This window comes from Saccostrea echinata, unplaced genomic scaffold (genome assembly GCF_033153115.1).
Source record: "Saccostrea echinata isolate AGI-Se365-2 ecotype Australia unplaced genomic scaffold, CSIRO_AGI_Sech_v1 ptg000025l, whole genome shotgun sequence".
In the NCBI taxonomy this organism is placed as follows: Eukaryota; Metazoa; Mollusca; class Bivalvia; order Ostreida; family Ostreidae; genus Saccostrea; species Saccostrea echinata.
Window position 1 is genome coordinate 438,066 of NW_026889774.1, and position 13,868 is coordinate 451,933.

The window sequence follows — 13,868 nt, forward strand, 5'->3', positions numbered from 1 at the left end:
TATATATATATATACAAAAAATTAATAAGGTATTTATTTTTAGGTCACCTGAGTTTACTCAGGTGACCTATTGCTATCTGTTTTCGTCCGTCGTCGTGCGCTGAGCGTTAACATTTGAACATTTTCAGCTTCTTCTCTGAAACCGCTCAATCAATTTCAACCAATTTTGGCATATAGTATCTATGAGTGAAGTGGAACAAAAGTTGTGAATTTCATGGTCCCTGCACCCCACCCCCCCGGGGGGCCTGAGGGATAGGGCCAAAGCCACTAAAATTAATGCAATTTTTAAAAATTTTCTTTACTCCTGGACATCAAGCAGTCAAACTGTTGGCATAATTGTAATAAGCATTGAGCCCTCTATCAAAATTGTAAAATCTATGGCCCCAGGGTCAGGGGTTTTGGTGCTACGGCGGGGCTCTGTTGAATATATAGTGAAAATGCATTAATTCTTAAAAAATCTTCTCCTCAGCTTCTGGGAGGGGCATACATTAGGGACAGACCATGTAGATGGCAACGACGTTCAGTTGAAAAGTAGAGCGGACGAAAGGTGTATATTGTGCATTGTATAGCAGTTTTCATATTTAAAAAAAATGACACGTCATAATGAGCTTTGTTCAGTATCACAGATATTCTTTCATCGTGTCCCAACACCGGGAAGAGCCACCCTCTGAAATCATGGGAGAGCCTTGTTTTGAAAATCACTGTTCATATGACGCTACTGGTGAGCTATTTGTATTACCGTAACATCTTTTTAATCGGTTGATAACATAAAGTAAACAACAGTTTAGAGTATATAACAGAGAAAATTCTGGTGCGCAAAAACAACAGAGGAAATTCTGGTGCACAAAATCTACAGAGGAAATTCTGGTGAGCAAAAACAACAGGAAATTCTAGTGCGTCTGTATGCATACTTTGAAGTACATATTGTTACAGGTTTTAAGTCATGTAGCAGGCCTCACAATGTGTGGGGACAGAAGTGGACAATTCTCGGTTGTGACGCACTACCATACACACTAGGTGGTTCATGTTTTTACATCTCTACAATTTTTCACAGGCACTTGGGGTCTGGACCCCCCCCCCCCCTTTTTCCATTTTTTTTTCTTTTTAAATATGGAGTCGATTCACCTTTTTCCTATTTTTGTATTCTAATATGCACTACATGTTATCAATAATGTAACTCTTTTGTCTCTATATGCTGTTTTTAAATATACCGTTTTCGACTGATACATAAAAAGAGAGAAGGCTTGCAACTCTTTTCTCATCGTCTGCCTCACCTCGCTTAAACTTCGCCTGATTATTTATCCAAAGAATAAGAAAACATGGAATATGCATACATCAATAAATTCGTTATACATTCTTCTTTCTTTTCATATTTCCATTTAATTTTTATATGCCCCCGATTTGTAAATATTTCGATTAAATAATCCGCATCTAGGATAAATTTTGTTGATGTGCACCAGCTGGGACGGAAGTGCCCGGTATTTTCGGGTATCATCATTACATGTAATGTAATTCGGAACATTAAATGCGAGAAGGAATACATCCCGAATTTTCTCTTCATATAACATGTAACGGTAAGTTCTGTGAATAACAAGATAACTTTAACTAGCAAATTTTAATGGATGAAGATTATACTTTAAATAGACGACCTAGACAACCAAATTCCACAATATTGTTATTACAAAGCCTGGATTTTTTTTTAATGCAGAACATTTATAAAGTTAGAGTTACCGTTATTGCACTTCCGTCCCAGCTGGTGCACATCAACAAAATTTACCCTAGATGCGGATGATTTAATCGAAATATTTACAAATCGGGGGCACATAAAAATTAAATGGAAATATGAAAAGAAAGAAGAATGTATAACGAATTTATTGATGTATGCATATTCCATGTTTTCTTATTCTTTGGATAAATAATCAGGCGAAGTTTAAGCGAGGTGAGGCAGACGATGAGAAAAGAGTTGCAAGCCTTCTCTCTTTTTATGTATCAGTCGAAAACGGTATATTTAAAAACAGCATATAGAGACAAAAGAGTTACATTATTGATAACATATAGTGCATATTAGAATACAAAAATAGGAAAAAGGTGAATCGACTCCATATTTAAAAAGAAAAAAAAAATGGAAAAAAGGGGGGGAGGGTCCAGACCCCAAGTGCCTGTGCAATTTTTAATCAACTTATCTTTATTTGTTTTAAACTCAAAAATGCAGTACATGTATGTAAAAATCAATAATAATAGGTAACCGTTTGATCGATTCTTCTTTCCTGTGCCCAACATGCCACAGGGAATTTATAGATGCACAGTTTCGATCAACACCGAAACGATTCTGACCATTCGACTGGTTTAAGGATGGAACAGTGCAAAAAAATTGAAGAATGTACTCCGCATACCAGGTAATTAATAATTACTTAATATAAGCACAAATAATGAGATCCTTAAGTTCATGCATACATGATATTGAAAAAAATATTTTTGTCATATATTTATAATCTATACATGGTATATTGTATATATGTACTCATGATTATTATTTTGTCATCATTTCAGGCCTGGGCCATTACGAAATAAATATGGTAAAAAGCATAATTAGTTTCTTGTTGAACGTTGCATTTGAGGACCTACTAGACACAGGCGCTTGACGTTTTTAACCTTTCTTTCCATAAATAAAAAATCCCCCATACTATAATAATAACAAGGTTCGTCACGGTCGCCATCTTGAATTTTTCAGTTCAGCTACTTCGCCTCGATCTTTAGTCTACAATGTGTTTAAAATTAACGGATACGACCGTTTCCCTCAAGTACTTACTTTAAGTATGCCTCCACTTTTGGGCAATTCAACTCAAATCACATTAAATCCTCTCTAATTCTTAAAATGTCGCTTCAAACTCAGTCTACTGCTACCGATTCCGTAAAACTTAGAAAAGGGAGGCCGGAAGTTGATGTTAGAACGTCACAATCCGGGAAAGCCCTTTTCTGATTAGTGGATATCTTGAGAGTTATATTAAGAGCTGTTGAAAAGTTCTAGACTACTGGTACGTATTTTATAAATAACTTAGTAATATATATTGATACATCTATAGTCCCCAACTGTTTGCAAATAAATATATATTTAGCCTAAAACTGTGTACTTTTTCAACTGCTATTTAAGAAACACTGAAATATTTAGGCTGAATAGTATACACTGTATTTTACATAGAGGCGTTGTAGCAACCTCTAATGATAAAACGCCGCTTAATGATTTGTATCATTAAGCGGCGTTTTATCATTAGAGGTTGCTACAAGGCGTAGTTACACACCTGAAAGTAAAAGGGGGGGGGGGCTTAAATCCAAATAAAAATTCAATTATATTGTCAAAACATAAAAGCGTTTACAATTTAATTCTGAAATTGGGGGGGGGGGGGTCTGGCAGATTTTGAAAATAAATTTAATTCTCCTTCACTGACATGGAAATAAAGCTGGGAAAAAATTGCCAGCCCAGCCCCCCCCCCCCCCTCCGGTATCAATTGGTCAACCTTTAAAAATAAATGAATGGCAATATAATCTGTGAGGTCACCCGTAGGTCTTAGGCGAAGCCTTGATTGGGGCGGGGGGGGGGGGGAGCTCCTGGCTTGTACAAATATTTCAATCACATTCTTGCAGGGAATAGCATGGTATTTGGCTTTCCTTATGAAAGACAAGACAATAATATTGTTTTTAACAAGAAGTTTAACTTTCTCGGAAACTTTAGTTATTGTAAATGTACTTGAGGCATGCAGAATCTTTTACCGCTACATTTGTATCGTCTGCTCTCTGTTATAATATGTATTAATAATGTTCAGCAACAAGTATTTTAAATGTTGGTAGCAAGAATAATTTTAAAATCATATACTACAGTGGCGGATCCAGGAATCTTGAAAAGGGGGGACCAGTTTGGGGTCAGGGTAGGGGCTCACAGCCACACACAAGAAAATCAGTTGCTTTATTAAATCTTATGTATATTTTGGACACAAAGGGAGGGGGGCGGGTCCCCTGCCCCCCCTCCTCTAAATCCGCCAGTAAACTATTTGATCAAGCCATTTGACGATAATTAAACTTAATTTCTCAAAGGTCTTATAGAATTATTAATGTGTTATAGAACACTTACTATAGATTAATGATTTATTTGGATTTGGCAATGATTCAATAAAATATTTCAAATAGACATAATAATATAAAATTTGATTTGAAATAATGACAATTACAGTCCCTGAAACGTTCTACTTTCCCACTTGAACGGTGAGCGAACGCTGAACGAACGGTGAACGAACGCAGAGCGAACGGTGAGTGAACGATGTGTGAACGCTGAACGCAACTTGGTGAACGATGTGTGAACGCTGAACGGTGAGCGAACGCAGAACGCGAACGGAGCGCAAACGCGAACGCAAAGTGAACGGTGAACGAACGGTGAACGCAAGATGAACGATATATTCGGAATGCCTCTGATCTTTTCCTTGCATTGAAACTATTTTATTGTTTTATAATGTCAGTGCAAAATAAATAAATAAATAAATAAATAAGTAAACCAATAATTGAATGAATAAATAAGTCCATAAAATAAATTCTCCAAAATTGTTCCTAAGAAAGACGATGCATGCACATTAAGTTTTTAATCACACGATTTTTATTGCATTAAAACATTGCAATTGTTGCCGAACGCTGAAGTATAAACAAATCAGAGAAAACTTCTGACTCATAGAATGAATTAAAGCGGTTGTAACATCCATTCATATATCTCCGTGTCAAGGCGATTTCGTGTAAAGTAATGAAAAAAAAAATAATTACAAAGGTCAGTGGACGTTTTGCATTTATACGCTCGTATTTTAAATTTTTAATACAATAATATATTATGTGTCATTTCTATTTTTCATGATGATTTATTGAGCAGACTTCTACATGTATATGTAGATGGCCGTGGTTATACTCGGACAAGATAATACAAAGATACATATTCATATTATTTGTTATAAATTCAATTTTCAGAACTTGATATTTAAGTAATATGCTGTTATAGTTTTTATTAAACAGACAAATGAGAGAGAGAGAGAGAGAGAGAGAGAGAGAGATTCCGTTTTAGCCCCCCCCCCCTCCTTTCAGGCTTCACTAAATGTTTGTACCTATATCAAACAAAACCTCTTAATTTTTTTTCTAAATATATCAGACAGTGAAAGTAACTTTTTTATTTATCATCAAATCATATCCATTTGTTTGACAGTCATACTCGTTTTTATTTTCCTGCTTCAAGTTCACACGAAGTCCACGTGCTTGTCCTGTCAATCAAAATCATTCGACACTGTGCAGGTGTGAAAGTTTCGTCACATCGAAGACGAAGTGCGAGTATTTCCAACAAGTTATAACATTTATTTTTATCATTTCTAGATTTGATCCCAACATTTGAATAATAAATGAATAAAATACATTGGGCATTAACACTTGAATTTGAAACATACTCTCCGCCAATTTCAAATACCACCGCCGACACGTGTACATTTTGAACTACTATTGTTTTGTGACTTTTTTAGATGCATGTTTGTTTTGAGACTGAAATTTTTGTTCTAAAAAGACCTTACTTTTTTTTTTAAAATGTTAATTAAAATATTCTGGAAATACAGTACTGACTAAGTAAACAATCTAGGGGAAAATGGGGGGGGGGGGGGGGGAGGGTATTAATCATATCGAATGGCAAACCTATAAAGTCACGGTGAAGAAAGAATTTTTTATCTATAACTATAGACTTTACATATTATAGTAGAGAAAATTCTGCAGTGCAGTACATTTCAAATAAATATTTCCTTTAACCATACTATCAATTTAATTCGCTCCAAAGATAATAAATTAACAGGATATGCTCAGTACTATGTATAACTCTCAGAACTAGTTCTATCATATTTTCTGTAGTAATTGGGGAAAAAAAGTGTTAGAAATAAATATTTTCGTAATTTTGCAGCGTGATTATTTGACTTGGATAATTATATTACCATTAACGATTTGTCGTCTTTAACAAAACAAAAAAATGTTGCAGTGCTTGAAGTATTTGCACATTGCGCTTAGTTAAATTTAACATTTCAGCATCATTCTACATAGGTACAGAATGTGCTTATAACAGCATTTATTTTCCAGAGTAATGTAATAAATAATCTAACAACTAAGATGGAATAATAAACATATATATCGTAGATATTTTTCATCATAAAATAATGATTCTTCAAACACGATATGTTAGTTATCAAATTAAAAAACCTGTAACTCCTTCCCTACAAAAAGATAAGTCCTTTCACTTCGGAGTTCCGAATGACAATGAAAACTGAACGATAGGTGAACGCTGAATGCAAGGTGAACGCAAAGTGAACGGAACGAAGAGCGAACGCTGAACGCTTTGTGAACGGTGAACGCGAGCGCACGGTGAACGGTGAACGCAAAACTGTGAACGGAGAGCGAACGGTGAACGCACGGTGAACACACGCTGAACGAACGGTGAGCGAACGGAAAAATGGGAAAGTAGAACGTTTCAGGGACTGTAATAATTTGAAACAAAAATATTTGCCGGATGATGCTAATATATTTTTTTCTCTCAACAATCTCTCTCTCTCTCTCTCTCAGACCTAGATTTTTTTTTAAACGATGTGTAGTAACGCACATGCGTACTTGCAAAGACAGCTTCGCGCCTGTAGAAAGACGGGACATGGAGGTTCAGTGATCTGGGCCAGCTCACCACTGTGATGAAAAATAAAGCATACACATATCTATCCTTCTTTGTTATAATTTTCATCGCTTCCAAACACTGAAAATAGTACCATTATAGGGAAAAAATATTTATGCCAGAATGCAAGGGGTCTGGTTTACACAAGAATTAGTAACCAGAATTCCAGGACCAAGCATAATTTTTATTTCCTCGTGATTTTTTCTTCAACAAAATAAAAGAAAAAAAATATTTCACATATTATTTCTGATGATTATGGAAAACATCGACCTGCTCAGCATTCAACATGTCGAAAAAGTTTGTTACTGTCTTTGCATGATTTTTCCCGCGAAACGTCATATTTCTTTTAACCAATGAAATTTAAGTAGAGGGAATTCCCATTTACATAACATCAACTTCCGGCCTCCCTTTTCTAAGTTTTACGGAATCGGTAGCAGTAGACTGAGTTTGAAGCGACATTTTAAGAATTAGAGAGGATTTAATGTGATTTGAGTTGAATTGCCCAAAAGTGGAGGCATACTTAAAGTAAGTACTTGAGGGAAACGGTCGTATCCGTTAATTTTAAACACATTGTAGACTAAAAATCGAGGCGAAGTAGCTGAACTGAAAAATTCAAGATGGCGACCGTGACGAACCTTGTTATTATTATAGTATGGGGGATTTTTTATTTATGGAAAGAAAGGTTAAAAACGTCAAGCGCCTGTGCTACTAGAGGCAAAATGTTGGGAATCAAGAGTCCTACTGCATTACCGTCATTACGTGCTTGTGCAGGAAAAATATTTCACTCAAAGTATATATTTCTTTGCCTTATAAGCACATATAAAGTATTGTTGACCATTTAAAATACCTTTTATTTTGTTCATTCTCTAAAGACCACCATAAGAGCTGGCAGGCATTGCAGATATTTCTGCATGCAGTGTCTGAGGAGCTTCTCACACCTTATGTACGACAGTGTAAGAGTACCCAGATTCATCCATCTCTGAGGGGGTATTATGAATGGCTACAATCATCTCAGCCTACTGTCTTATATGAATATATATGCGGGAGGTTGTATTAACTTACTGCCTCTCTATCCATGTATTCAGAGCAGGTGTCAGGCGCAACAATACTTATGCAATTAATTGTAGCAAAGCAAAGTTTGCCCCTCTCTTTTTTGGTCTCAATATGCCTTTTTACATAGAAACATACATTAGGGATTCCTCGACTCGTATGCAATGTCCGCCTGAAGTTCTTGCGTTCAATGAGAGACATAAATCCTACAGCGTTTCGGGTAACGATAGTAAAGGTGAAGGAGGGGACTTTGTGCTAGAGGCAAAAAAAAAAAGAAAACAGAGAAACTAAAAGACTTGTAGCCTCTGGAGTCCCCACGAATCAAATCCGGACCAACATTTGTCGAAATGTAGACAGATTAGGCAAGGTATTTAATAAGCATGAATTAATTGACTAAAGAGATGTAGATCATATTGAAAAGCTATTATAAGCCTGTGATAATTGTTAAAGAATTCCTATGAATTTTATTTATTGTTTACTTGCAGATTAACGTTAAAATTGGAATGATTCATTAAGAGGGTGATAACAATACGGGTATAACATAAATACGATAATTTATACTATAATATCAATATATATTTTAAATAGAAAAGATCAAAAGTATACGAACTACAGACTATTCCCTCCACTGATACACAGTACTCATACGCAGTGGATTTATCCAGAGAAATCTTTGAATTCAGGTAAACATTATAAAGATTTCAAAATCATGATCAAAGGTGTTGTAATCTAAATTAAAATGTTTTACCTATTTATATTTCTGATTTAATTTTAACAGGAAAATGGTACCCAGCAGCGGATGCCATGCGTCTCGCATACTTATCAGTTAGGAGGAGTCCGTGTGGATGAAGAACTTCAATTCTCCAGAAGATGCCAAGAGAACATGTTGGAATTCTTAGAATCTTCTGGGAATGACCTTTCATCCAGACAGAAATTCCAACCAATATTTGTTCTGCCAGAGGAGAGGGGAAAACAACAGGCATTGGACAAGCAGACTAAGGCAACGTTACTTCAAATGGTTGAAGATGTCCTGGACAATGTAAGCCTTGGTCTGGTAGTGTCCTTTAAACCAAGATGGAAGACTGTTAAAGGAAAATCCAAATCGGCCATTATTCACTTCCTGGAAGAACTAAGAGAGATTGACGAATAAAAATGTAACTATTCAAGTTAAATATTAATATATTTCATTCCTCCAGTGTTGAGGGCAAAATCACTCAATCTTGCAAAGAGTCCTTTGGCTCTTTGCCCTGATGTGTCAACAACAGGCGTGGACCCAATAATTGCACTTGGGTTGGAACCACCCTACCTAAAGTGCCCTAGTCTTCAACTCCCCCTACCCACAAATACGACACTTGTCCTCATCCTCATAGACACTTGTCCATGTCGAACTATCCTGAATGCACACAGGCCGGGGGGGGGGGGGTACCTCACAGTTCCTGTTAAGGGTCCAGGCTGTGAATCTTACACTTGTGATCAGAAACTTCCTTCAACAACTATCTACAATTACGCGTATATACTGCTGATATATATATATATATATATATATATATATATATATATATATATATATATATATATGAAAAAAATAGTGTCCACTACAACCAAAATTATGTAACAAGCTCTGTTATAAACATCTTTGTTTAGAATTGTTGTTATCAATGTAAAAAAAAGTTTTTACCTCTGCAGGAAAGTCTTGGCTTCGGTAAACATACCGATTGTTAGCAAGTCGATAAAAAAAGGTAGCAACTGTTCCTTCGCCATGCGCTCGGCTCTTCGAAGTGAAAGTTGCGGGTCCTTCGGATGAGGCCTTAAAAACCAAGGCCCCATGTCACGGCAGGCGTTGGCACTATAAAGATCCTCACTGCTCAATGGCCCTGAGTGCCGAGTAAAGGTCAAAATTTGAAGCCCTTCACTGGTATATGGTGACGTCTCTATGAGTTAAAAATTCTCGAATGGGACGTTAAACAACATACAATTAATCAAGTTTTAAAGTTGGATACATGAACCTCAACTTAACAGGTGATCCGGTAACAACATGCAGCTCGTGTGCCGATAATTTCAATGTAAAGTAGACTACATTGAGATATATTTAGAACATGCACATCTTAGGAATTGAAACCTTCACGGTAGCTCAGTTGGCAGAGCGCTCGCTCGGTGATCGGAAGGTCGTGTATTCGAATCACGGCCGCGACTGACCCAAGTCGATAAAAAAAAAAATAGGTAGCAACTGTTCCTTCGCCAAGCGCTAGGCACCATGAAGTGAAAGTTAAGGGTCCTTCCGATAAGACATTAAAAACCGAGGCCCCGTGTCACGATAGGCGTTGGTACGATAAAGAAACATCACTGCTCAATGTCCCTGAGTGCCGAGTAAAGGTCTAATTATAAAACCCTTCACCGGTATATGGTGACGTCTCTATATGAGTGAAAAATTCTCGAACGGGACGTAAAACAACAATCAATCAATCAATCTTAATAATTGTGACTAGTACTACCAATTTAACATAGTTTATCATCGTGTTTCTGACGATGCTGGTAAAAACCAATACCGAAGAAGGAAAGGTATAACTTTCCTTTTATTAGCACAGCTAAGCATCATTTCATCATTTACTGACTAGAAAATTTCAATTTACTGCTTTAAACTTCAATAATTTTACGCTTAATTTTATTCTTGCACACTTGAAATAGAATAGTGTTCTCTGTTTAAAAAATATAGTCTTAATTTGCAGAATTAGGGCTCAATTTAACTTTTTATTTCTCAAGCCTCTTGGGCTGTTATCTTAAATATCACATCAGTACTTTAGTTGTAGATATGAAAAATTGAAAAAAAGAAAGCTGGTATTTTTTAAAAATAATTCCTTCAATGGTATATACACATTTTTCTACATTGTAGATAAAGCCGACATTTCTAATGGTGGACCTTACCCATTAATACATCGTTCAGATGATCAGTTGTATTAGCAGGGAGGCCCACACCCAGAAAATCATTTCTATGAAAAATCTTTATGAGATGGTGGAGAAGATTCTGTCCAAAACCTAAAATCCAGCACTTGGACAGTCTCTGGAATTTCAGAGGGATGGTAGCCATAGGCAGAAGTCTATGACTTCCTTCATAGAGGGAATTAAGGAGCCACACGTCTTCAAGATCTCCAGAACGTCAGGGAGAGACATGCTGTCCTATAAAGACTGGCCCATTTCTCAAGAAGTATATCGAGATGTTGGCCTTGACAAATTGGTGCTAGACTTTGCAAATTGGCCAGATGTTGTAGAACCCAACTCCTACAAAATCAACAGCATGACAGAAGACTTGCGCGGAATCTCCCTAAGTGGACAGAAAGTGGAAGGTTTACAGCAATAGATGTAGACTGGTGGAACAGCTACCTCACTAGGATGCAGAGGGAGGAGGACCGCCCCTTGCTCCATCTAGTCTGCCAACTTACAGTGTCCTGTCAAGAACGGAGTCTGAAGTTAAGACAAACCTCCATAGAGCTACTAGTCGCCGCATGGAGAGGCTACAACGTTCCAGCAGGGTACAAGTCACTGGAAAGGGAAACCAACATTCCTGAGTATTCAGCAGATAGATTAAGTGCAAACTTATGATGATCATGAGCAGGGGTGCCTCTTACAAAATTGTGAAATTCAGTTTTCCACTGTAAATAGTGACAACTTGATGGGTAAATTGATGAAAGCATTATTCAAGGATTTTTAATTAATAGTTTTTGTTAGTTGGATATACTTGTAAATATACTTGTCAATAACAGATAAAGAAAAATGAAGCAAGACTACCTTAAACTGGAATCGTAAGAGCTATGTAATGTGTCTCCCTACTGTGTTGTCCATACTTCAATGTTTTTGTAGGAAAAATGCTGCGAATTTAATAAACTGTGATATTTTGGTTTCTTTTTTTCAATAGAATGGTTCAAACTTTACCTAGTTTGGTCGATATTCTTTGATCTAAAGTCGGTTCTGATCAGGTGAAATCATTTAATCAACAACTTTCTCACATTTTTAGTTCTCTGAAAATAGAATCTTGAGCTCGACAATTTATTCTTGGCCCTGATTACTGCAAATACAGCAATAGTTTTGAGTAAATTCCAAATAAACAAGAAAAGGCTTTCTTTGCTTGTTAATACGGGAATTAAAGGTTGCAACCCTTGCAAAAAAGAAAACAAAACAGAACACACACACACAAACATAATTTTTAAGTAAGTATTTGCAACCCTTAATCCTCGAATTTACAACTTGACAGACATATATGCTTATATATATATTAGTTATTGACTAGGTATCAGGGGCAACATATAATTTGTTGGACGTGAAGGTGAACATGTTGCCCGAGGCCACAGGTCAAGGACAACATGTTCACCTTCAGGTCCAACAAATAATATCTTTCCCTCATACCCAGTCAATAATTGTTTTGTTATACCCTTCACTTCAGATAAAACAACTAAAATGAAAACATTTGAACAGATTAGATCAATATTTATTATAATGAATTACTTTCTTTGAAAAATTTTGCCTTGATCAATAAAAATAAAACAATTATAGCAGAGAATGAAAAAATTAATAATAAAATTATTATATCAAAACTTATTTATAACAAAACATACTCTTTCAAATAGCATACGACAACTCTTCCAGCTCTACACTTTGACTATACCGATAGACAGATGTAATAAACATTTCTTTTGTTGGACTTTTTATTAGTAATAAATATATAGAAAGATATTTATAAGGGTATAACAAAAATATATAATTGGTGATATTGTATTATTGATCTTTTGTTACATTGATGGAAGTTCCCTCTTTTTAAGACATCTTTCATATAGATGGTTTTGAAAACCCCGTTTTATTACATGCAAGTTAATCTGTTAATTATCAGAATTTTTTTTCTTAGGAAATAAATGAAAAAATACTGAATGGATGTAGATGTTTCATTGTAAACTCCCTATACTCGGTTTGTTTCATATTACAATACCTCGATGATATGTATACACTATTTTGACAGGGACATTTGTAGAAATTTAGGACATTTGCTTATACAAATTACTAGATTTTATGCTATCTCAGAAATGTAATAAATACATTCCTTCCTCATATACGGTTTAAGGCATCTTCAGTTACTTTAAACTTCATTATCCTTAAATTAATTTAAAATCAGTTAGTTTTAAAACCAAATGTTTAAATATAAAGATACGTCCACCAAATCTATGATATATTCTAGCAAGTCAGTTATATGTACTTTATATCTACTAGAATCTTATTTGTCTTCAAATACTCAAAAATGGTATCGATGCAAAAGACACTGAATAGCATACCCAGGTATACATCGATATATTGTGGATATTATATCTATTGATTTTTTTGGTACTACGACTTGAATGTGGTTGACTGTACAGTCTGTATTTCTTTCCTTGTCGAAAAAACTCGGAAGCATCAACATGCCCACTAATATAACTTGCCCTGAAAAAGAAAATGGTACACTAGTTTTACACGTTGTCAATTATACAAATGCCTATACTGGTGTCTTCTTTCTAGTCTGGATTTCTAGTTCAAGTCTTTTTGCAATTCTTTGGATTTCTCGTTCGATGTGTAAAACGAACTTTTCACAACCCCGTTTTATTGCCATAGCTGTTTGTTCTTGTGACTTTCTGTTTGCAGGTGAGTATACTTTTTAATATCCTTCTAAAAAAATTGAATACGACTTGGGAAAAAAAGAAGAAATGAAGTATTTTCACAGCTATTTAAAGCTATTAAGAAGTTAAAACTACTCCACTTCTTGCTTTTTTTATATCTGATAGGAAAAAAGCATAAAAAGTTAAAGACCCCGAGTAAACCTTGACAAGAAGCAGACCCTAAGTATACAGTCCCAATAATCGTCTTAATTACCAGCAGTAACTAGTAAACATATTGTCATGATAAAAGTCCATCCTTTGTTCATTTGCAACCTCATGTCAAATCTGTATGAATATATGTACATTAAGGCCCCGTGTAACTACAATTGGAGTTTCAAACTCTTTTATCGTAGAGTCGTTGAGCTTACATCTGGCCAAAGGTTTAGGATATTACACCTTAACAAAGTATCATTACAGACATGAAATAG

At 35.5% G+C, this 13,868-nt stretch overlaps 2 pseudogenes; both read left to right on the forward strand.

The window, feature by feature from the left end:
* Positions 1-603: 603 nt before the first annotated feature.
* Positions 604-8,918, forward strand: LOC133192387 (uncharacterized; annotated as a pseudogene).
* Positions 8,919-10,709: 1,791 nt separating this feature from the next.
* Positions 10,710-11,331, forward strand: LOC133192388 (uncharacterized; annotated as a pseudogene).
* Positions 11,332-13,868: the final 2,537 nt, after the last annotated feature.